This window comes from Alligator sinensis, unplaced genomic scaffold (genome assembly GCF_000455745.1).
Source record: "Alligator sinensis unplaced genomic scaffold, ASM45574v1 scaffold393_1, whole genome shotgun sequence".
Classification (NCBI taxonomy): domain Eukaryota; kingdom Metazoa; phylum Chordata; order Crocodylia; family Alligatoridae; genus Alligator; species Alligator sinensis.
This window is the reverse complement of record NW_005842292.1, coordinates 1,160,799-1,166,409: the sequence shown is the minus strand read 5'-3', so window position 1 is coordinate 1,166,409 and position 5,611 is coordinate 1,160,799. Positions and strand designations below refer to the sequence as shown.

General features: G+C 42.8%; 1 long non-coding RNA gene across 2 annotated transcripts in view; it reads left to right on the top strand.

Moving 5' to 3' along the window:
* Nucleotides 1-1,811: 1,811 nt before the first annotated feature.
* The window catches only part of LOC112551011, a 67,609-nt gene continuing 63,809 nt past the window's right edge, over nt 1,812-5,611 (top strand). Inside the window, exon 1 of one of the 2 annotated variants that reach the window (XR_003095120.1) lies at nt 1,812-2,517. This is a non-coding gene — a long non-coding RNA (uncharacterized LOC112551011). The remainder of the gene's footprint in view (nt 2,518-5,611) is intronic. The other variant, XR_003095119.1, reaches the window with a different exon arrangement.

Sequence of the window (5,611 nt, the reverse complement as noted above, 5' to 3'; positions counted from 1 at the left end):
GAAAAAGATTAGTTTGGGAGTAGGGGGGAGAAGATTTGTATGGATAATTGAAAGGGTTAACTTTGCTGCAAAGGAAGTCTCTGAAGGAGTGTACGGAGTTAAGATGGTGACAGCACATTTGAGCCTGGAGATGGGCACAAGGGAGGGCCTTGACACCTCTTCCTAGGACAAGGATCTGGAGGTAAAATGGAGACAGCACAGCAAAGATATTTTTTTTTTTTTCCCCTCCTCTTGAGAAGGTGGGGGTAGGGAGGAAATGTGTGTGGGAAGGTTGTATGAAATCTCTACCTAGGAAACAAGCTGGCAGAATCATGCAGTGCAACAGAAAACATATTTGTTCTGTCTTTTCAATGTCATTTGTACTCTCTTTAAAAGTAAATTCCCTTTCAACTCCTGCTTGCGGGAATTTCTGCAGCCAGGTGAGGTTGCGTGTAGAGGTGCATGTGAGCTGTATGCAAGGAAGATGAATTGGTTCACAAACCTTGTCTTCCCCCTTGTGTCCCCAAGTACTGAGCACATCAGCAAAAGTAGCTCTGGATGCAGATGCCCCTTTAGCAACTTGGTGTCTTATCCTGAGGCCAGGGAGAAGACTGATGCTCGGTGCTAATCCGTATTGGCCCAAATAAACCCCTGACAAACTACAGTGCAGGGGGTTGGGGCTGGGGGGGGGAGAAACAAAGCAATACCAGGGGGTTGTGAATATGGGGGAGAGGATGTTGTGCGTGGATCAGTGTATGGAGAGAGAAGAGGCTCAAGTTGTCTAGATTTTGTCCTGGCTCTTCATAATGCAGAGGAGGGTTTTGCTGCTGGGATTGTGCAGATCTGAGGCTGCTTACAGAGGGGCTGAGACACGGCTGTCCAGACCAAATCGTGCTGAAACAGGAGGCGATCCTGTTAACTTGGCTGTGTGTCTGAATCATGTCGCGATCCTTTTATTGTATTTCATTCCAAAAAAAAAAAATAATTTTTTTTTTAAGCATGTTAAATGGCATACTTGGAGTGAGCCTGGTTCTCAGTCTCTGACACAAGAAAGCAGGAATACCTCTGATGGGAGGAAACTGTGGGCTAACCATTGTGAATCTTTTGAGGTTGTCTTTTTACATTCCCACTACGGCTATTGTGACTGTCATTGAAATTAATCTTGAATGCAGCGATGGGTCTAGTACTGGAAAACACTGTTTTAGCAGTATTTGCCTGCAGCTAAATCGTTTCTTCCTGGTAAGAAGTTTAGATGGGGGAATGATGGGGAAAGACTTGCAAGAACGTATGATCAGTGTATGATGCATTGGGTTTTGCTTTCCTGCACGTTAATGGCTATAAACGGTGCGACGACGTAGTAAAATCCGTATCGCATGTTGTGCAGAGACTGCTGTATCTGTTGCTGAGCAGCTAGACCTGAAGTCCTAGAGAATTAGCGGTAGGTGAAAGGACTGAATTACATAGAAACCCTATTTTGGAAATGCTCAGGGCTTTTATTTTTTTTCTTGGTGAATCTGAAACAATTTTAGGGGGTAAATGGCTTGTTGTCCTGTGGGGGCTTCCTTCCCTAAACACTGGAGAGACTTGGTAGTTGAAACAAAAAATGGTAGTTAAACTTCCTACAGGAGAGATGCAAGGATTAATATATTGAGACTTTTTTTTTTTTTTTTTTTTTTTTTTTTTTTTTAGCATTAATATCTTTCTCAGAATTACATAGCATTTCAGAGTTTGTCAGTGCAAATAAGTATGAGCTTTCTGTCCTCTGTTGTGCGTCTCGTCTCCGGCAAAGATAAAGTTTGTGTGTCTGGGCAAGAGTGGTGAAGGGTTAATGATGGTATCGGTGGGAGATAAAGTTGTTTTTTTTCCTGTGTCCAAGTTGGGGCTATGCAAATCAATGTACAGAAAGTTGTTGCTGAAGAAGATTTTAATTATCCTGGTTGTTGTTTGAGACATGTGAGCACTAAAAATGCACCTCATTTTACCAGCATACAAATTTTACCTCTCATCTTAATTTTGTAGGTGATCTTGAAAACTAGAACAATTTAAGCAGGACTGTCCAAGTAAAGGCTGCCAGGTGGGCATGTTATATTTTCGGGTGTGCCCCATCACTGCACGACTGCGGAGGGGGCTGCTCATTGAGGACAAGCGTGGCAGTGCTGTGGTTTGGCTTGAACTAGACTGGAGGCAGGTTTGTCTTCTAAACCCGCCGGGGTTGTTGCTTCCCCCAACGTCCATTCATCTGTGTAAATCCAGGAAAAGAAGTTTTGTGACTGGGAAATCGTAGCATCTCAAAGAGTTAGACTTGCTGTGTTTACAATGATTAACAGTAGCACTTCAGTATCTGATGTTACCTTTTTTAACCACTGTTGCAAGTAGGTTAGTGGGTCATGATAGCTGTCCCGAAAATATACAAGGTTTATACTCTACACTGATACCTCGTGTAGCACCATACCAGATGAGATCTAGGAATATACCATGGACGATTTGTTGGATTAACAGTAAATAGAGTCCTACAGGGCTAAATGGAAAGCTGCTCAGGTAAAAATCTCTTATCGCTTACATGCTAAGGAAAGCTACTGTACTGGATTTTAAATGCAATGCCTTGTGTTTTTTTTGTGTTTTTGTTTTTTTTGTTTTTTTTTAAATTTGTACAACTGATTTGAGTACATGTTAAGTTATGAAGTAAGCTAGGCTGTAAGAAAACACTGTAGTCCTCTTTCTCTTGACTTTAAACATTTATATTGTACATGTATTTTGTGATTCCCCGCAACGAAGACAGACGTGATCATTGATCCACTAATTGTGGATCATATTCGTTGTGTGTGTGAATCTTCAAACTAATTTGAGCTAACCTTTTACTTTCAACGTTGCGTTCCAGTGGACTAAGTGGTGGTAACGTCTGCACGATGCAGGGTTTTTAGTTCTACTAGAGCATTTTACCCTGGACTTGAATAGGGCTGAGTTACACACATGTTACTAAATGATCCCAAAAGAGAACGTCACCAGGGTATGTCTAAATGACCTGAACATAACCGGAGAAGTACAAGCATTGTACAGTGGAAGACATCTGCCTGTTGAAGTACCCATCCACTAACCTTGCCAGATTCCTGTTTTCATGCCTCGCATTTCTAGACAATTTCTCCACTCTTGTCATCTCTCCTGGCAGTGTTTTTAATGTTTTGCAACTTTTTTTCTGGTTAGTTCATCTGGCACCTAAGTTCTTCCTCTTTAGCCAAGTTTTAACAGCTTGTGCCTATAGTACGGTGGCGTGTCAGGCTCTGAAAAGCTGGCAGAAGGAAGCGGCGCAGAGGTAACCAACAATATTGTGACAAGCATGGAGCCCAAATAAAACCAAACGTTGAGTGTCGCTTCCCTTTCCAATCACTTGACACAGCAAAGGAGCTTGGCTTCAGACTTTCTTAAGCAAGATAATGCTGTTTTGTAAGTGGAGTTAAGACTTATTTGGAGGCTTTCCCTTCAGCGGTCCTGATTGCACGCATAAGGTGCTCTGATGCTAGGGCATCATCTTCCCAGAGCATCCTCACTGACTGTTCATGGGTGGCGAGGCGTGGTGCCTTGCTGTGGGCTACCCTCTAGAGGGGGGTCAAATTCCAGTTGTTGAAGCAGATGGCATGTTCTCGCCATAGGAGGGCAGTGTTTCCCCAGCCTTTTCAGAGGGAGCAGGGTGCCTTCAAAGTGCTGTGCGCCCAGCGGGTGGGAGAGCTCCATTTTTGCAGCACAGGTCTGGTAACTACATCAATGGCTTCCTTGAAGTGTGTGTGTGTGTGTGGGGGGGGGGGGTTGAAAATAGTTGGCAAGATTATCCCATGTATTTCTAGCACCTCCTTAGTCTGTTCAGCAGATGGGGAAGAAGTAGGAGCAGGACCACACGGACCGGGCAGTGCTCTAGAAGCTGGCGATGGTTTGGTGGTCCAAGGGTCACAATTAGACACCTGGGCATTAGAGAGTTGGGACTGATAACAAAATAGTTTGTAACTCTGGCTGTTAGGATGCGCTTTAAATAAAAGGAGGACTTTACATTCCAAGTAAAATCTGTTCCTTTCTTAGTTGCTCAAGTTTCCTGACTGGTGATATCACCCTTTTTTTCTTTTTTCTGTCAGCCTTTATTATCTACTTGCCATTCACATTAGAAACTAACTTCCCTGGAAGAGTGGGAAGATAAGAACTTTGGTTTATCTGTGCATTATAAAGCAGCATAAAAATGAAGATGGAAGGCCATATTTTCCCATTCCCAGATCAGCTTTACACTTGCTCTTGGTTGCATTGGCTGTTTGATTTTTGCTTGCCTGCTACTGCATAGTGAATACCTCAGTTGTACAAACATAGACAGGGCAATGCTCTCTCTCTGTTAAAAATGCAGTAGGGTTTTTTGTATAGAACAAAATATAATAAAAGGCACCTTTTCCAAAAAAAAGAAAAAAAGGCTTTTTTCCCCTTGCTGTCTTAAACCCACTGGAAAGAAAAGAGCAACCAGAACATAAACACCTGGGATGAGGGGAGGGTATACCATGGAGAATGCTGAATTCTTCAGATAACTTATTTCCCTATTCTTAAATGCTGGCTTTATTTCCATTTGAATCCTGACTTGATTTTTAGCAGCTACTGTATTGAGAATTGATGGAGGGAGAAACTGGTGCTTTATATCTCCTGAAAGCTTTCAGATGGTATAAGGCAGTAATCTAACTCTCAGTTCAGGATATATAGTAAAAGCTGAAATCATTTTGGAATTAGAGGGGAAAGTGAGAGGGAGGAGCATGCAGGGAATACTGACTTATTTATTTTTTTGCGGTGTCAATTTTCCCAGATTCAAAAGTCTTTCCCAGCCCGGTTTGTTAAAGCATCACCAGGCCTTTCCAAGCAGTGAATCAAAGAAAAGTTGGGGGAAGAGAAGAAATATGGGCACTGTCCTGCTCACTGTTAAAGTAGATTCTACACTTTGGTTGCCTCTGAAGTTGGAGCAGATGAATCGTGAAGATTTTCCTTCCTTTCCTATGCTTTGATGGAGCCAGGGAAGTGTACAGTGTCATCCAACATGACACCAGAAAGGGCTTCTGGCTGCAGCCTTGGGAGGCCGATGGCCCCTCAGTAAAGTCCTCCTGGTTCTTTATCCAGGTTGTAGCTGTCTTGGTCTAGAGAAAAAGGCAATGAAGACTCGTAGTAGAGATGATATCTTTTATCTTGTTGGTCTAATAAAAGATATCTCTACTACGAGTCCTGATTGCTTGCTCTTTGCAAAGCTTTCTGATGTGGACACAGTTTGGTGGGGGGGATATACGTAAAGAAATAGATTCAGAAGTTGTTCAGAAAGCAAGCCCTTGCTCTCTTCAGTTAAACTTGCAGGAAAGTTGTCATTTGTGCAAACAAATAGGAGCTACCTGTTTTGGGTTAGAGTGCTAGGAGGGGAGGAAGTGCTTTTGAGGAGGAAGATCTTACATAAATCCATGCTGGCTGTAGCAGTAGCCTAACTTCCAGCTGTACCCTGAAGCCTCTGTTTAAACAGTGCATGGACTTGAGTGGCAAAAGCATCTATACCAGTGGTTCTCAACCTCTTTAGGTTCAAGGCACCTTTTGGAAAATGCCAGTTCTTGGTTTTCACTCCTTTTTTTGATTA